General features: G+C 48.2%; 1 protein-coding gene across 6 annotated transcripts in view; it reads right to left on the reverse strand.

Moving 5' to 3' along the window:
• EPB41L1 (erythrocyte membrane protein band 4.1 like 1) overlaps nt 1-17,654 on the reverse strand; it is a 122,324-nt gene that overhangs the window by 91,415 nt on the left and 13,255 nt on the right. For all 6 annotated transcript variants that reach the window (XM_045528663.1, XM_045528666.1, XM_045528665.1 and 3 more), the window contains exon 2: nt 13,484-13,538. The gene's annotated coding sequence lies outside the window, so the exon portion shown is untranslated. The remainder of the gene's footprint in view (nt 1-13,483; nt 13,539-17,654) is intronic.

Consider the following 17,654-nt stretch of genomic DNA (forward strand, 5'->3'; position numbering starts at 1 on the left):
GGAATCAGAAAACACAGCATGTTCTCAACTGTGTCCCCTCCTTCTGGGCCTGTGGGAATAGCCCATCTCAGAGAAAGATACCAGATAAGGCCCAGCCTGTTCCTCTCTGGGTGTGTTCCCCACACTGCTCCCTCGTCACCATTCAGCATGGTCCCTCTGAGGACACAAAGTGGCTGAGCCCATACCCCAGAAGTAGAGCTTTATAGCTACATTAATGGCCCAGCAATGATTTCTAGCTAGTGTCTTTCAGGAAGTCTAAACTCTTTGACCTAGCATCAGGGACAGCCAGGATCTGGCACCAGCTCATCTTTTCAACCTTAAATGCCCATGGCATCCCCTCCCATCTCCATGCAATAAATTGGTGGGTATCTGCCATCCCTGCCATGTTGGTTCTCACTAAAAGCTGCCATTTACTGAGCACCTCCTAAGAGCCATCCCTAAGCCAGGCACTCAACCCGCACTCTCTCATTTCCTTACAACTCATTCGTTCATTCATCCAAATACTTATAGAATACTTACTGTGTGCTATGCAATATGGAGTCAAGAATGAACAAAGACATTTAAAAAATAGCTACAAATTGTGATAAGCATTATGAAGAAATCAAGAGGTGGTAGCAGAAAGCAGTGTTGGGGTGGGGGACCTAATTAAGCTGAGATGTAAAGGATAAGAAGAAGCCAAAGCTGCAAAGAGCCAGAGAAAGAATACCAAGCAGAGGAAACAGCATGTGTAAAGGTCCTGAGGTTGGAAAGAATTTGTTAAACAGAGAAAAGAATCCTGGGGCTGAAGTAAATGACCAACAGGGAGATAAATGGCTGGAGAGGGGGAAGGCAGGGACCAGTTTGTTCAGAGACATATAAGCCATGGTAATGAGTTTAAATTTTATTCTTTTTTTCTTTCTTTTAGAAACAGGGTCTCACTCTATTGCCCAGACTAGAGTGCAGTGGCACGATCATAGCTCACTGCAACCTCAAACTCCTTGACTCAGGTGATCCTCCTGCCTCAGCCTCTCAAGTATCTGGGATTACAAGTGTAAAACACCATGCCTGACTAATTTTTTTTATTTTTTGTAGAGAGAGGGTCTCACTACATTGCTCAGGCTGGTCTCAAACTCCTGGCCTCAAGCGATCCTCCTACTTTGGCTTCCCAACGTGCTAGGATTACAGGCATGAGTCACCGCAACCAGCCTAGATTTTATTTTAAGGGCACAGAAAGACACTGTGACATAGTCAGATTTGTGTTTTAGAAAGATCACTCTAGCTCTCACTTGGAAAGGAGACTTGAGAATGTAGATCATGCATGTAATGTATGCAAAGTAACTGGCATAGCATAGGCTCTCAGTGGGTGTTAATTTCTTTCTCTTTCTCTCTCTCTCTCTACCCCCTATCCCAGGCTGGGAATGTCCTCTTTAACTCTCATTTCTCTTCTGATCTATACATTTTCAGGACTTAAATTTTCTGAGGACATGGGACCTGTATCGTCTTCCCCACTAGATAGGGAAACTATGGCCCAGCGAAAGGATACCACTTGCCCAGTGTCACACAGGGGGGCCACAGCAGTGGTGGCACTTTCCTGCCTTCCCCCATTTCCCTGAATGGGACCTGGGCTGATCTGAAGGTCAGGAAGAAGAGGGGACAATAAGCGCTAAGGCCTTTCCTCTGGGTCCTTGTTCTCTACCTCTGCCCTCCCCCTTCCCATCATGGAGATGCTCAGAAAGCCTGGTTCTCAGTGAATTACGGGCTCAGGGTAAGTGGTGGGGGTGAGGGAGCCTAGAGAAAACTCCACCTCTAGGTATACTCTCTCCTCCTGCTTGAGCCAGATGAGGGCAGGCCAGACTATAGAAAGAAAACATTTCCTGTGGAGACTGGATACTTGCTAGGCTTTAGCTGATCCTACCAACCTGCCCAGGAAGCAAGCAAGGGCCAAGGCATTCATTTTACCCATCCAGAGCCTGAGGCAGTCAGTGCTTTATGATTCGCCCAGGGATGGAGAGAAAATGGCAGAGCTCTAATTAGAATCACAGAATGTGGCTGTCTGAGGATCCCTGAGCCCAAAGCCCCATTGTACAGATGAAGAAACTAAGGTGCAAGAAGGGAAAGGGGCTTACCCACTGTCACATACCAAGTAAACGGCAGAACCAAGACTAGGAATCTGCGAGCCTTCTGCTTTCTAGCTCCCCAGGAAGCCTCCCTTGAGAAAGGCGGAAAAGGTAGCAGAAGTGAGGCTGGGATTTGGGCCAGGGGGCAAGGACAGGGCAATACTGCCTCCTCAGGCCAGCCCCACCCAATCTCCCAGCCCTCCCACTGCTCACGGGTGTGGCAAAACCTGCCAAACCAGTCCCCGTACCAGGGCCAGGTGGCAGAGCCCAGAGCTGCAGGGGTGTGGGTGAGACTGCCCATACCAAGAGGATGGGAGCTCACAGCTGAGCGGCTCCATCACCAGGAATTAGGCTTATCAGGACTCACCAGGCCTCCTGTCCCAACAGGCACAAGGGCCTGCCCTTCACTTCCCCTCTGGACACTCAACCTGTCTGTTGTCTGTGTCACTTGAGCAAGAGACCCAGGAACTTATCTAAGAAACATGACAGGAGGCAGGAAAAGGTGACAAAAATAGAGACACCTCTCCCCTCTCAACCACAGCACCAGAATGAAGTCCCACCACCCTCCACCTGGCCAGGTACACACATGCTCTACCCTTTGCCCTACCCCACCTCAGTGAGCAAGGCTCAGGAAGCAGCTGAGCACAGAAAGCACTTGTGGGGGAGGGATCAGGAGATGTGGGTTCCAGCAGTGCTCTGTGGCACTCAACATAGACTTGGGGAAACCTGCCCTTCTCAGGCTTCAATTTCACCACCCTTCCTGTGGCAAGGCTGGGTCAACTCCATAGTTTAAGGGGGCCTTGAAGATCTGCTCTCACCCTACCTCCACCCCAGTCTTCCCCACCTCCTGCTCAAAGGAAAGCATAAGAGGTAGCACACCAGTGTGTTAGGTCCCTGCTGGACAGGGCTGACTTCTGAGTCAGGGGCTGCTTTGCTGGAACATGTTCCACCAGCCAGCAGGAGGCCCCTCAAGCCAGAGTACAGGGGAAGCTGATGCCTACCCAACATATTCCTGGTGCTCAGGACCCAGCTCAGAAATCACCCACAGGGCCTGTAAGACTCAGGAGGCAACTGCTAAGCAGGAAGGGACCTTGGTAGGAAAGGACCTTGGTGTCAGCCTAGGCTCCTGTTAGCACATGACACATGTCCCACATGTGTCCCACAAACGTAAGGGACTCATATCTCAACCAGTCCTCTCCTGTGGTAGATGGGGAGGAGAAGGACCAGAGAGAGGCAGGGTCACACAGCAAGGCCATGGCAGAGGTGGGACAACAAACACCCAATCCTGACCTCCCAGCCCAGGGCTCCCAGCACATGCCACCTCCCACAGCAGAGGCATTTTTCCAAATTCAAAATCATGCATCCCATAAAGTAACCAAGAGAAACCTTTCTCACTACCCTTTGGGAACTGTCAGAGAATGGCACAGAGTTCTGCTCCTCAATACCAGTCAGGTGTTCTTAGTTTGTTCAGGCCACTATAACAAAATGCCACTAACTGCATGGCTCATAAACAATAGAATTTATTTCTCACACTTTTGGAGGCTGGGACATCAAGGTTCAAGGCACCAGCGGATTTGCTGTCTGGTGAGGGCCTGCTTTCTGGTTCCTAGATGGTGCCCTCTAGCTTGTTGTCACGTGGTAGAACGGGCAAGCTAGCTCTGTGGGATCTCTTTTATAAGGGCACTAATCTCATTCATCTCATGAAGGGTGGAGCCTTCATGACCTAATCACCTCCCAAAGGCCCTATCTCCTAATACCATCACTTTGCTGGTTAGGATTTCAACACATGAATTTTGAGGAATACAAACATTCAGACCACAGCATGTGTTTACCTGTCGTGTTTGCCTCTGTATCTCAGCCCATGGCACAGTGCCTGGTGTATGGTAGGAACTCAATGATAATTTGTTGACTAAATCATGACTCAATGGAGGAGGAACTGGAGGCAGAATTCATTTCTAGGCCCAAGCGCTTAAGCTGGGGTAAGAGAGCAGGAAACAGACAAGAGAGAAAACATGAAGCTGGGTCTCCAGGGCGCAGATCCAGCCAGGCTGTATTGAACAAGGAGAGACGCTGTTGGCCCAGAGCTTCAGAAATCCTAGGCCCAGAGGTGAGAGGCAGGTTGCCCCAGGCACACTGAGTGTACAGACTTCAAGGCCTGTGTGTTTCTGTGACTTGGCAAGGCCACCAGGACTGTCACTCTGTGCTCACTTGCTCTCTGAAATTTACAGAGTGAAAATCAAGGTGAGTAACCATCATCCCCTACTTCCCCGTCAATGCTGCCAGACCCAGAGTCTGATCCCTGCAGCACCTCTGGCCAGGAGCTGAGCTCCCAAATCATGAAGACCTGAGCTGAAGTGGTGGATGAGCCACTTGGCTTCTCTTAAGACTCATTCTCTTAAGACTGCATTTATAAAATGGAGATGTTGACAGCCTTTCCTGGCTCCCTTAAAGAGTACTCTGAAGGGCACCTATAGCAATGGAAACATGCTTTGGAAAGTATCAAACAGATATGACATTATTAATGATAGTAACATTGCCATGACTAGCCTTGCTGGCCCCCATCACACCCCAATCCCCAAATGTCAATTATCATCATGTTTTCAATGACACAATAGCACCTACTAGTTATTAAGCACTCAACCCCGCCAGGCACAGTTCTAAGCACATTGTCTGCATTTTCTCATTTGGGCTCCACAGCCTCCAAAATAAAATTTTTTTTTTGAGACATAGTCTCACTCTGTTGCCTGGGCTAGAGTAAAAATTATTATTGTCTCCATTTTATAGATGATAAAATTAAGGCATAAAGAAATGAAGCATCCCATTCAAATTCACATAGTGAGTGGCAGAGCAGGGGTCCACACTCCAATCTGTCTGAAACTGGAGCTCAAGCTCTTTTCAGCCCCATTCCACTGCCAGGGTAGCGTCATGTTGCCTTCTTAAAGTGACTTCCCATTTGCCAAAGCCGAACATGGCCCTGAAGTGACATGGTCACTTCACTGACCCTTGCAGTAGTAACCTTCAAGGTGGGTAGGACCAGCTGATTTTGTTGTCTCTATCTGACTGAGACTCCAGGAAAACCTGGCAACCATGTGTGTCTCAACTCATTGATCATTGAATACCAGGAATACAAAGCACTGTAGAGAGTGTGTTCAGAGGGGGAAACTGAGGTCCAGGGGAGAAGGAACTGGGTCACTCATTCAGACCCTTCCTGAGACCTTCTCTGCACCTGGTTCTTGGAACACACATATGACAGAAGCAGTATTGGCTATTCTGGTTTTATAATGCTGCCCTGCTCCACTGCTAGCCTCCCCCCTTTGCATCCAGGGCTGGCTTCGGCTAGCAGCTAAAGTGAATTACTTTCCTAGTCTGGGTACTAATTTCCTCATGTATGAGGAAACTAAATGAGATAACTAAATGAGAAACGAATGAGATAACTAAACCTTAGTCAACAATAAGTTCTAGAGGCCAACACCACTTCCAAAGGCCACAGAGCCCAGAAGGCCAGTCTTGGTGCCTTTGCTCCCTGATGTCCCCAACTCCAGAGGTCTAGAGGTAAAGGAGTTGCCAACACTTTGACTTCCGGGCAAGACCACTCAGGGTATAGCCCCAAGGTTCTTTTCAGACAAGCCCCTCCATTCTTGGCCAGAGGTTTGCCCTATGTCCCAGTCCCAAGGCACCCTCATCTAAGCCCGATGGATGGAGCCTGTAGAATAGGGACCATCACTGACCCTGTTGGCAGGTGGGAACACAAAAGGTGAGAGAGGGGAAGTGACTTGCCCAAGATCCTACACAAGCTGGCGAGTGGCAGAGCTGGGACTTGAACCAACTCTCTGGCCTAACAGTCCTTCCTTTGACCCTGCCTGAAGAATCACAATCACCATGACCTCAGGCTCCATCACCAATCTGCCTCCTTAAAGACACCTTCTCTGACACCTCCAGACCTGCCTGCCTCTCTCTCCTCTGATCTTGAACAGGTTTCAGTTTTTTCCCCTTAGTAGTACTTGCGTCTATATGACTCTCCAATGACTGACTGGGGAGATCTCTGCAGCCCAGCTGGAGTGGGTGCTCCTTTCTTCTTCTGTGCTCTACAGCCCAGTGGTTAAAAGCTTAGCACAGTCTCTCGCTTTGAGTCTGGGCTCCACCAACACTTAGGCAAATTATGAGATCTGTCTGTGCCTCAGTTTCCTAATTTTTCAACTAGGGAGTATACCACTACCCATTTCTTAGGGTTAGGATTACATGAAATTAAGTAAGATAGATATAAATCATTTACAACTATGCCGGGCTTAGAGTAGGGGCTCAATAAATGGTCATCAATTTTAATGCTCTTAATAATAATATTACCAACAGTTTCTACCCTGTGATCAGTCCAAGGCCAGAATAGCAATGTCAGGGGCTGACTCAAACTGAGGAAGGCCACTTGGGGTGGTGAAGCAAGGACTAGCTTGGTCTGCAAAGTAGGACACCTGGGCTCAAGCTCAGCTCTATCAGGCCCACAATAGGACCGACCAGTGCAGAGGGTGCAGGGGAGGAGGACAGGAGCAGGGGGTTGGGGAGGGAGAGCAGTATTAAAGAATGGACAGGGCTTGTCCTAGATCAAGGGTAGTGGGCAATCTATCACTGTTCCTCCCCTGCTTAAAACGAGTGACTTCTCATGCCCTTCTGAATCAAAGCAAGCCCTAATCTCAGCACAGGATTCAAGGGTGTCCCAGACTGGCCTGCTGACACCCTGCCCATCCCATCTTGCCCTCTCCTGTGGTCATGTTTCATATCCTCCCAGGCCCAGTCAGTTTTCATCCTCCTGGGCAGTCACCCTGCTCTCTCCAGGCCTAGTCAGGGCCCCTTTAGGCACTTGGCAATCCCTGAGCCCACCTCCTCACCAAGCACCAATCACATCATACCGTCGATACTTGCTTCCTCATCTGAGTTTCCCTCTAGGTTACCAGAGGATGATAGAGGTCTTGTCAACATTGATATCAGTATTTCAGCATCCTCAGTGATAGCTCAATTATAGAAGAGGTGCTTGATCAAGGTTTGCTTAATGAATCAAGGGTTGGAGGAGAGGGCATAAAAACCTATTCTAACTCCATAAAACTCTAATTCAATTGTCCTAGCTGAGTCATTTAATCTTTCCAGGCCTCTGTTTTTCCATCTGTTAAATGGGGATCATTAATTCTTGCCCTGCCTCCTCCTCAAGACTGCTGTGAGGATTAAACAGATGTGCTTTATATGATGCTATACTCAGTAATGCATTTATTCAACAAATCAAGCACCAACCATGTGTGGGGCACACTCTAATATGATCCTAGTAATTCTTTTTTTAAAAAAAATTGAGATATAATTCACATACCATAAAATTCTCCACTTTAAAGTATACAATTCAGTGGTTTTTGGTATATTTACAGAGTTGTGCAACCATCACTACTAATTCCAGAATCCCAGTTATTCTTAGCAAGTGCTGACCTATAGCCTCCAATGCTCCTTAGGAACCCAGGTCTCTGGTTCTGGTTTTCCCACTTTTCTGGGAAAGCCCAGAGTGCCCCTTAGAAAAATTTCTCCAGGGCAGAAGTGGAGTAAAACATAAACACTCAGTATACAATGTGTTCCACTTAGAGAATGAAACAAAGTTGTAGATTTTCCTGCCCAAGCCTTTCCCCAGCCTTCCTTCTCTAAGATGTCCTGAATGCAGCAATTGTGCTGACCCTGGCCTCAGTCTCCCCATCCACTCCTTGGGCAGCAGGCTGAAACCCATGCCTCCAACATCCCACAGAAGTATCCCCCACGACAAACGGCTAATCTTGTCCACCTTGTTGGAATAAAAAGCCGGCCTGTTATGTCAGCCGAGCTTGGCAAGAGCAGTAGGCTGGGGCTGGACTTGGGGAACCTTCAAACCCAGAACTGGTGAGTGAGGCTTTATTCTGTAGGCCTTAAGAGGCCTGGAAAGCTCTGAAATGGAGACGTGATCCCCACACTCTGGGCTAGACCACAGAGGGAATCCTGGAAGTGGAGAGGGACTGAGGGGTGAGCCAGAGGCTGTCAGTAGCTGTCCGCACTGAGCAATGGGAAGAAAGATCAGGACTCCTGGACACTGACTTCTACCTTCTAACCCTGATCTGTCATTTGTCAGCTGCGTGACCTTGGAGAAATCACTTTCCTTCTCTGAGCCTCAGTTAGCCCACCCAAAAAATGGAGATAATTCTATCCTCCCTGCCTTACCTCCCAGGATTATGAGGAAAGCAGATGAGATGATGAATTGAAAAGCCCTTTGCAGGAAAAATATAAAGGACTTTGATTTCAGTGATGTGAGCCAGGTAATATAGGCCATGGGGTTGAAAGACCCCCAGCGAAAGAATTCCTCTGCCCTTCTGCCTCTTTCCCCCTTATAGAAATGCTGGAATCCCTCCAAGAAGGATCAGAAAATCCAGGGACCCCAGAGATAACAGGAGTACAGAAGGAATGCTGGACATCTGGGCCTTCCCTGGGCAACATTCCTGAGGCCTAGGCCCCCCAGACAGCCCCTCTGGCTCTCAGGCAGGCAGCAAGCCAAGGGGAATGATCTGTTACCACATTGGGGAGAGTCTAGGGAGCAGCCAGCGGCGCCAGAGTCAGCATGTCAGAGCCACTGCCACAGGACGAGCAACAGCAGGGGAGGGAAGGGGTGGTTTTTCCTGTTGAGTCTTCCACACTTACATCCCTCCTTCAGGAAAAAATGGCACAGCCACCTTTCATATGACAACTGCACTTGTGTCATTTTCCTCCTCTGAACCTCAGCTTCCTCATCTGGAAAGTGGGATGATAAAACCTCTTCTGACAAAGTGGATGGGATTAGCTGGGAGAGGTGGGTATGGGAAAGGAGCCCCTCCATGGGCTAGAGGCACGTGCTTCAGGCTGCTGTCCAGGGAGGACATGGAGAACCCTCTTTCCCACCAAGGCTGCCAGAAACCATTCTGGTTCCTGGAGTTCTGTGTTGCCTGGAGGAAGGGCTGACCCCAGGGCAATGGACCACAGGGGACTACTCTTCCCTCCATTCAGCCCCAGGAAGAGGGGAATGAAGAACTAACACCTATGGACACCATAGGTGCCCTGGTGCCCTTGTCTACCTTCCAGATGTGGCCTTCCCCTCTCACATCTGGGGAAGAAAGGAAGGAATTGGGCATCTGTGTTTAGCTGAGAAGATCCAACCTCTTCATATCGCCAAAGAGAATAGTATGGAAGAAGGAGGTACTTTCTGTGGGGCCTGAAAACAGAGCTGGCCACAGTCCTCCCACACCCCCACGCCCACCTCAGCTCTTTAGTTCTGGCCAAACTTAGCTGCCCCTACTTCTCCTTTCCACGCTTTTTCTCAGGCAGCTCCCTCCTCTGGAGAGCTCTCCCTGAATCGAATGTCCAAATCCTATTCCCCTCCAACCTGGATCAAATGTCCCCCTCTCTCCCCTTCCCTGATCTCTCTCCTCTGAACTTCAGTTGCGCTTTTCCTGCCCCTCTCGATGGCAATGTGCATGCTGTGTCACAGTCATGCCTGCACACATTTATTCACCCTCCAGGGGACACAGGAGATTGCACTGGTTTCTAGCACAGGCTCTGGAACAAGGCAGACCTGAACTCAAACACCAGCTTTGCAGTGTCTTAGTCAAGTGACCCTGGGTAAGTCACTTATCCCCTCTGAGCCTCACTTTCCTCTGGAAAATGGGGGCAATAATGGTACCTACTATATAGAATTGTTGTTGCAATTAAATGAGATAACGCACATAAAGCATTCAGCATGGAGCCTGGCACAAAGTCAGTAATGTGACTTAATGGTTATGGTGACTTTTCAGGCAGGTTCATGGATGATTTGTCTTTATATCTCCTAAAACACCTAGCACAGACCCACAACGCTGGGTGGGTGGATTTGCATGGAGAGAGATCTACACACTGCATAAGGAAGTGCTTTCCAGCAGGCAGAGAAGTGCAACCTGGGCCACCTAATGCAGGTCTTGAGCTCTGTGTCACAGAGTGGCACACAAGCAGATGCAGGTCGGCCACTTGGCTTACCAAACAGAGGCTAGAGATGTCATCTCTGGAGAGCATGGGTTCTGAAGCCAGATTCCTTGGACTTGAATCCCAGCTCCTTTACTTACTTAAAGTGTGGCCTTAACTTAGCTGCACCTCGGTTTCCTCATCTATAAACTGGGGATAATAATAGTAATAATAGGACCTACTCAAAGGACTATTATGAGGATTAGATGAAATAATACATGGAAGGCAGAACATGCCCAGCACAGGCAGAATAGTCCAATAAACATTAGCTATTGTTATCACTGTTGATATTTGTATTATTGTTACTGAAGAGGGGAGCTACAGGCCCTTGCAAGCCTATGAGCTGTTCCTTCTCCTACAACCCAGGACTCCTCTAATAGCGAAGTGTGTTCTTGTGGTCTGCTCAGCAGCCTTCCACTCCCTCTTCCTCTGGGGATACCCTGCCCCTCCATTAGCTACATGGGAGGCACCTGACCCGCCCCTGGCCACTCAGAATATCCCTATCCTCCCAGCAACAGTGACGGAAACACTCAGAGTCCTTCCCTTGGATTGATATACAGATCCTAGAAGAAAAATAGTCCCCTCTTTCTGTTTGGATTACTAAGCTTGGGCAGAGGACAGCTTAGGAGGGGAGAGACAAGCAGTGATGGCAGAGAGATGGCAAGTTGATCTGATTCCTCATCCTTCAATCCCACGAACTGCTCCAGAATCTGTTAAAGTTTTTTTTTTTTTCTTGAGACAGAGTCTCACTCTGTTGCCCTGGGTAGAGTGCAGTGGCATCACAGCTCATTGCAACCTCCAACTCTTGGGCTCAAGCGATCCTCCTGCCTCAGCTCCCTGAGTAGCTGGGACTACAGGTGCGCACCACCACGCCCAGCTAATTTTTTCTATTTTTGGTAAAGACGGGGTCTTGCGCTTGCTCAGGCTGGTCTTGAACTCCTGACCTCAAGCATCCTCCCACCTCGGCCTTCCAGAGGTCTAGGATTATAGGCATGAGCCACTATGCCCAGCCTTAAGCTTCTTTAGCTTGAGTTTTTGTCATTGGTTTCTGAAAAAGCCACGTGCAATCAATCATACAGACCCTAACCAAGATAAGGTTTGTGCTGGCCATGGTCTATAATTGCTCCTGTGTTTTGGGGCACCTTCCCTATCACCTGAGCTGCAACAGTTTGCAAAGCATGTTCTCAAGAATCATCCTGTCCCAATGGACTTTAGACACGGCTTCCTGGAGCCCTGGGAATTTGCAGAAGTATCTCCAAAAGCATTTAGGGAGCAAAGAGCAGTAGGAGGGCAAAATTCTGGGTAAACTGCCTTCAATTCTACCAGACAAATTCTGCTACAAATTCTTACATATTGGGATTCTGCTGCCCAAAAAGATTTGAAAAAGCCCATTCTAGATGACACTCAGAAGAGAATTAAGAACTCGTGCCTGTAATCCCAGCTACTGGAAAGGCTGAGGTGGGAGGATCACTTAAGACTAGGAGTTTTAGACCAGCCTGGGCAACACAGTGAGATCTTATCTTTAAAAAAAATTTTTTTTAATTAGCTGGGCATGGTGGCATGCACCTGTAGTCCCAGTTATTCAGGAGACTGAGGCAGGAAGATCACTTGAGCCCAGGAGTTCAAGTCTGCTAGTGATCAGTGGGCTATGGTTGTGCCACTGCACTCCAGCCTGAGTGACAGAGCAAGACCTCATTTCAAAAAAAAGAAAAAAGAAGTACCCAGGGCTGATGTGTTTATTCACATTCTACAGAAGGGGAAACTGAGGCCGAGAAAAAGGAAGTAATGAGGCCAAGGCTGCAGAGCAAGGACTTGAATGTGGGGCTCTGGACTTGCAGGCCAAATAGCTTCCACTGCACCAAGGTCCTTGCAAAAATCTATTATCTCTCACATTTCCTGTCTCCTTCAGTAAACTGATGGTGGATAATACCTACAGTCTCATCTTTCTTGACTCTTACATCTACAGAGTTGCTTGTCTCGGAGCTTGGCTCCTTGGAAGGCTTCAGGAAGCTTGAGGAATGTGTGGTATAAATGTAAGAACCAATCTCTACCTCCCCTACTGAGCCCCCACGTCCCCTGTGCACACATATCCTGAGTTCCCCTGCTCCCCACACATTTGCCCAAATGTCAGGGAAAGGCTGGGCAGGCCCCCTCCTGGGAACTCCTAATCCACCTCCTCTGTCCTGGCTGTGCTGTGGCTGTGGACAGAGGAGTCCTTGTTCCCAGTGCTTCCTGCTCAGAGATCTCCGTGGGGCCCATGCAGGAAGGAGCCAAATCTCTCCTTTTAACTGGAGCTAAGGCCACCCCCTACCCCTGCCACCCCCATGAGCAACATGCTTCCAGCTCTGTTCACCATTTATTCTACTTGCTCCAGCCTGGCTCAGCCCCACCTCATCCCCCATAGCACCTCTTCTTTACACGAACTCACTGGCACGCACAGGCACAACAAACACACAAAGTGGAAAGTTCCCCCAGGGGTGCCAAGGTACCTCACATGTAACCAAAACTACAAATCAGAGGATTCTAGGATGACAACATCACAGTCCTGGCAATTGTGCCTTATTAATAACCCCACAATGACATTTGCATGTTACTTTGCAATTTCCCAATCAGCACAACTTCATTGGCTCAGTTCCCTTTCCACACCCTCACCCTGCCAGAGTCACAGCAACTCCAGGTGGGAAAGGGGCTGTGACATGCCCCAGGTTGGTGGTTTTCAAATGTCTTACACAAAGCCAAGGAAGTGTCCACAGCATTGTCTGGGGGCTGCTGGGGGATGAGAAATGTCCCCCAGCCCTACCCCAACTCCAGCTGGGGCTGCAAACTCTTCTTCGGGTTTCATTTGAAAAGAGAATTTCCTTGCTGGAAAGTTTGAAAACAATTAATTTAGTCCCACTCTACCTTTCCCCACCCCCTTACACAACAATGTATAGGTGACTCTGAGGCCAAGAAAAAAGAAGGTCACATAGTGGTCAATGCCAGAGCCAGAATGAAAACACCCTCTCCTGAACTTAGTCTACAACCTAGGAGTGGTTAAGCAAAAAAAAGCAAGGGCTGCAGGGCCAGTAGATCTGGCTGCCTGCCCAACGCCATCCGTTGCCAACCATGGTGGCGTGGATAAGCAACACAGGCAGAGCACGTGGTCTAACACAGAGTGCTTAATGAATATGTACTTCCGCCCCTACTTCAAAATGAGCCAAAACCAGGGAGGGCCCCAAGCACTGCCCCCTTTTTTAACCCCCCCAAAAACCTGTGACCTAGCCAAAAACTCACACCTCCCTAGCAGTAACAAAACTGAGAGGGCCTGGAAGTCCTCTTTGTCCAACCTCAGCAGAAGGAGAATAAGGCTGTGCCTCTGGAACACTCACCCCTCCTCTGTCCACACCAGCACCCTGGGGGCAAAGACGTCTGTCAGTCAGGCACCTAGAAGGAGGAAACAGGGTTAGCTCCTTGGAAGAGGAGTTCACGAGCCCAGCATGGGCTGGAAATTGAAAGGCTGGCATTTGACTCTCTGAGGAACCTTAGGGAAGTTGCTGAACCTGTTAAACACAAAAGCCCTGTGAGGCAGAGAGCAAAAGGGAAAGTAACAAACATGAAGCTGAAGCAGCCAGCAGGGGCCAGGCCACAAAGGGCCTTGGAGTCCAAGGTGAAGATTCGGTCTTTATTCTAAGAGCAAACGGAAACCACTGCCTTTCAGGGTAGAGAATGGATGGGGAAAGGGGCAAGAGTAGCTGCAGGAGTATCAGTTAGGAGGTTGTGATTACCCAGGGGAGACATGACAAGGGCCTAGATGAGGGTGGTTATAGAAGAGCTAAAAAAACAGTAGACGGGCTCAAGAGATATTTAAGAGGTGGTGTCCACAGAACTTGGTGGTGGCCTGGATGTAGGGGGATGAGGGGTACAAGGGCCCCAACCTTCAGGCCCCTCCTTCCATGTCAGTCTAGTGGTCTCCAGCACCCGGGAAAAAACACATCCACCGCTTTCCCAACCTGGCCTACCCTTGCCTTAGTCTCCCCATCTGTGAAATAAATGGTTGGACTCAGGGATCCCTCAGGGTCTTTTTAGCATTAATAATCTATTCTGGTATAATTCACTCACAGAATATTTAAAACTTTTTTCTCAGGGTCTTGCTATGTTGCCCAGGCTGGTCTTGAACCCCTGCGGTCAAGCGATCCTGTCACCTCAGCCTCCTGAGTAGGTGGGACTACAGGCATGCATGACTGCACCTGATCCTTTTTCAGTCTTCTCTGGGCCCCAACTGCAGGTGAGACCTAGTGTGCAATGGGGCAGGACAGTTGGAGGGAGAAGCCTCGGGTCCCCGGGACTCACACTCAGAACACAATCTCCAGGTAGAAGAGGTATTTCTACTTCACACAGCACATGAGAATTAGGCAAATTGGAAGAAGGTACAGTGGTTTATGAGCTTGGGCTCTGGAGTCACACAGACCTGGTTTGAATTCTGGCCCCACCACTTTCTAGCTATGTGGCCTGGGGCAAGCCACTTTATTTCCTCATTTGGAAAGTAGGAGTAATAGTGTCTGCTTCCAGGGCTCACAGGAGGATTATAGGAGATGCATGTGAAAAGCTCAGCACAGTGCCTTGCCACAAACATCCAAGAGGGGGCAGCCTCATTCACAGATGTGGAAACTGAGGCCCAGAGAGGTGAAATGATTCACTTAAGACCACGCAGTGAAAAGGTGGCAAAGCTGAGACCCTTACAGTGGCAGCTGGGCTATGGATCCCAGTGACTTGCCCAAAGTCACAGAGAGAATTAATGATAGAAGAGGGATTTGCCAGGTGCCAAGTGGCTTGCATCTGTAGTCCCAGCTGTTCACAAGACTGAGGCAGGAGGACCACTTGAGCCTAAGAGTTGGAGGCTACAGTGAGCTATGATTGTGCCACTGCACTCCAGCCAGGGTGACAGAACGAGAGGGATTTGAATTCAGGCCTCCCTGATGAAAAAGCCTCCCTGGTGGATATTCAGAAAATAGACGTATGTGGAGAAGCTTCAAATTTCAGGGCCTGTGAAACCTAGAACAGCGACAAATGCAAATTGGGGCCAATGGTGTGTGTTTGTGTATGTGCACACACATGTGTACAGCTACCTTGAGAGGAAACCAGAAGGAGCTGGTAAAACAAAAGCCTCTTTCTCAGAAACCCTCTCTGGGGACTGGGCAGGAGAGGAGGGGGCTGACAAGCAGGGCCATCCATCCTGCTGGGGCTGAGCTGCGAGCTGGATCTGAACAAACAGAAACAGTTCCAGCTTGGCCGCCAACCTGCTGCATGATCAGCAGGTATCTCTCTTTCACTGTTTCTTCAACTCCAGAATGAGACAGTTGTACCAAATAGTGTCAAAATCCCTTCCAGTTATAGGAGACTAATAATAACCACTCATTACAAGCGCTGGATTCCTAGTCAGGTGCTGCTCCTACAACCTCAAATGGTGGCCTCTTAACACTGGCTCCAATATTACCAAAATAGGGTTGGGAAGTCCTGCATTCAGGTTCCGGCTGTATAGCCAGGTCACTTTCCTTAACAGGCCTCAGTTTCCTCATCTGTAAAATGTGGGCTTATCTTTGATCACTTGCAGAAGGCAAGATCCGAAGAGCTACCCCAAAGGCCAGCAATCCCTTGAGGTATCGTACAAAGTATCCCCCAAGTCCCCTTCCCAACTCCCATCCCCAAGCTCTTTTAACTTCTCCTTTCCCTGTGGCCCATGTCCCCTTCAGACAAATAAAATAACTGAATCCAAGCTGGTGGATGCAACAGTACCGAGGTAGCAACAGCCCCCACAACTAATATGAATAGTAGTAGCAGCCACCACCACAGCTAATACTTGACTGCTGAGACATGCCAGGCACTGTGCTAAATGCTTCCTTTGGATTATTTCTCAGGCAATCCCCTCAATCACCATTAGTCTCAGCTTACAGATGACAGACTAAGGTTCAGCAAAGAGAAGTGCCCAAGGTCATATACAGAGCAAGGGAGTGGCATGGCCAAGGGGAGGACCCAAAGTTTCTTCATTTGCCATCAGCAGCCCTGATATTATAGAGGCTATAGAGTTATCCAAGGTAACATTCCACCAAGAGGTGTGGCTCAGGCTGGGGGTGGGAATATCTGTCCTTCACTGACCCCCAAAACCTCCCCAAATAACTAGTCTTTATCTTGTATTATTATTTCAATGTGTCCAACTAACTCTGGCTACAAGGCTATCAAGTAGAAATATGTTGTGAGCCACATATATAATCTAAAATTTTCCCATTAAAAAAGTATGAAGGAATGAGTGAAATTAATTTTAATAATATATTTATTTAACCCAATATTTCCATTTCAACATGTAATCAATATAAAAAAGACTATCGAGATATTTTACATTCTTTTCTTCATACTAAATCCAGCGTGTATTTTATACTTACAGCACATCTTGATTTAGTTGCTAAATATTTATCAGCTACTTAGATTCTTTTTGCTTTACAATTGAAAAAGTATATATATGGCCAGGCGCAGTGGCTCACACCTGTAATCCTAGCACTCTGGGAGGCCGAGGCGGGCAGATCGTTGGAGCTCAGGAGTTCGAGACCAGCCTGAGCAAGAGCGAGACCTCATCTCTATTAAAAATAGAAAGAAATTATCTGGCCAACTAAAAATATATATAGAAAAAATTAGCCGGGCATGGTGGCACATGCCTGTAGTCCCAGCTACTCGGGAGGCTGAGGCAGTAGGATCGCTTAAGCACAGGAGTTTGAGGTTGCTGTGAGCTAGGCTGATGCCACGGCACACACTCTAGCCCGGGCAACAGAGCGAGACTCTGTCTCAAAAAAAAAAAAAAAAAAAAGCATATATATATATATATATAAACTTTTTTTTTTTTTTTTTTTAGAGACAAGGTCTCACTAGGGTCTCACTCTGTCACCCAGGTTGGAACTCCTGGGCTTCAAAGCAATCCTCCTGTCTCAGCCTCCCAAGTAGCCAGGACTACAGGTATGTACTACCATGCCTGGCTATTTTTTTTAATTTTTGTAGAGATGGGGGTCTCACTATGTTGCCCAGGCTGGTCTCGAACTCCTGGCCTCAAGCAATCCTCCTGCCTCAGCCTCCCAAAATCCTGGGATTACAGGCATGAGCCATTGCACCCAGCCTGAAAAAGTATATTCATGAATCTAAGTTCCTACACATATAAAAGTTTGTCAATAACTGAACGAAGTATTCTTTTAATAAAATCAAATTAAATTAAATATTAAATAAAATTTAAAATTCATTTCCTCAACTGTACTAGCCCCATTTTAAATGTTCAATAGCCACATGTGACTAGTGGCTGCTCTACAGGGCAGCTGCAACTCTATAGTCAAGTCCTTGAGGGTCTGGGCTAGTGGCCTTTTGGCCCTAACCCAGAGCTAAGCCTCAGATATAAAGTTGAATCTGAATAGAATGGTATCTATTCATTCAACAAACCCCCATGAGCCTGACATTAATATTTATCTCTGGTGCCTATGTACCATCATGGTGACAAAGGGATTGGAGTACCCATTGTTCATACCA

The sequence above is a fragment of the Lemur catta genome, chromosome 17, assembly GCF_020740605.2.
Source record: "Lemur catta isolate mLemCat1 chromosome 17, mLemCat1.pri, whole genome shotgun sequence".
NCBI lineage: Eukaryota > Metazoa > Chordata > Mammalia > Primates > Lemuridae > Lemur > Lemur catta.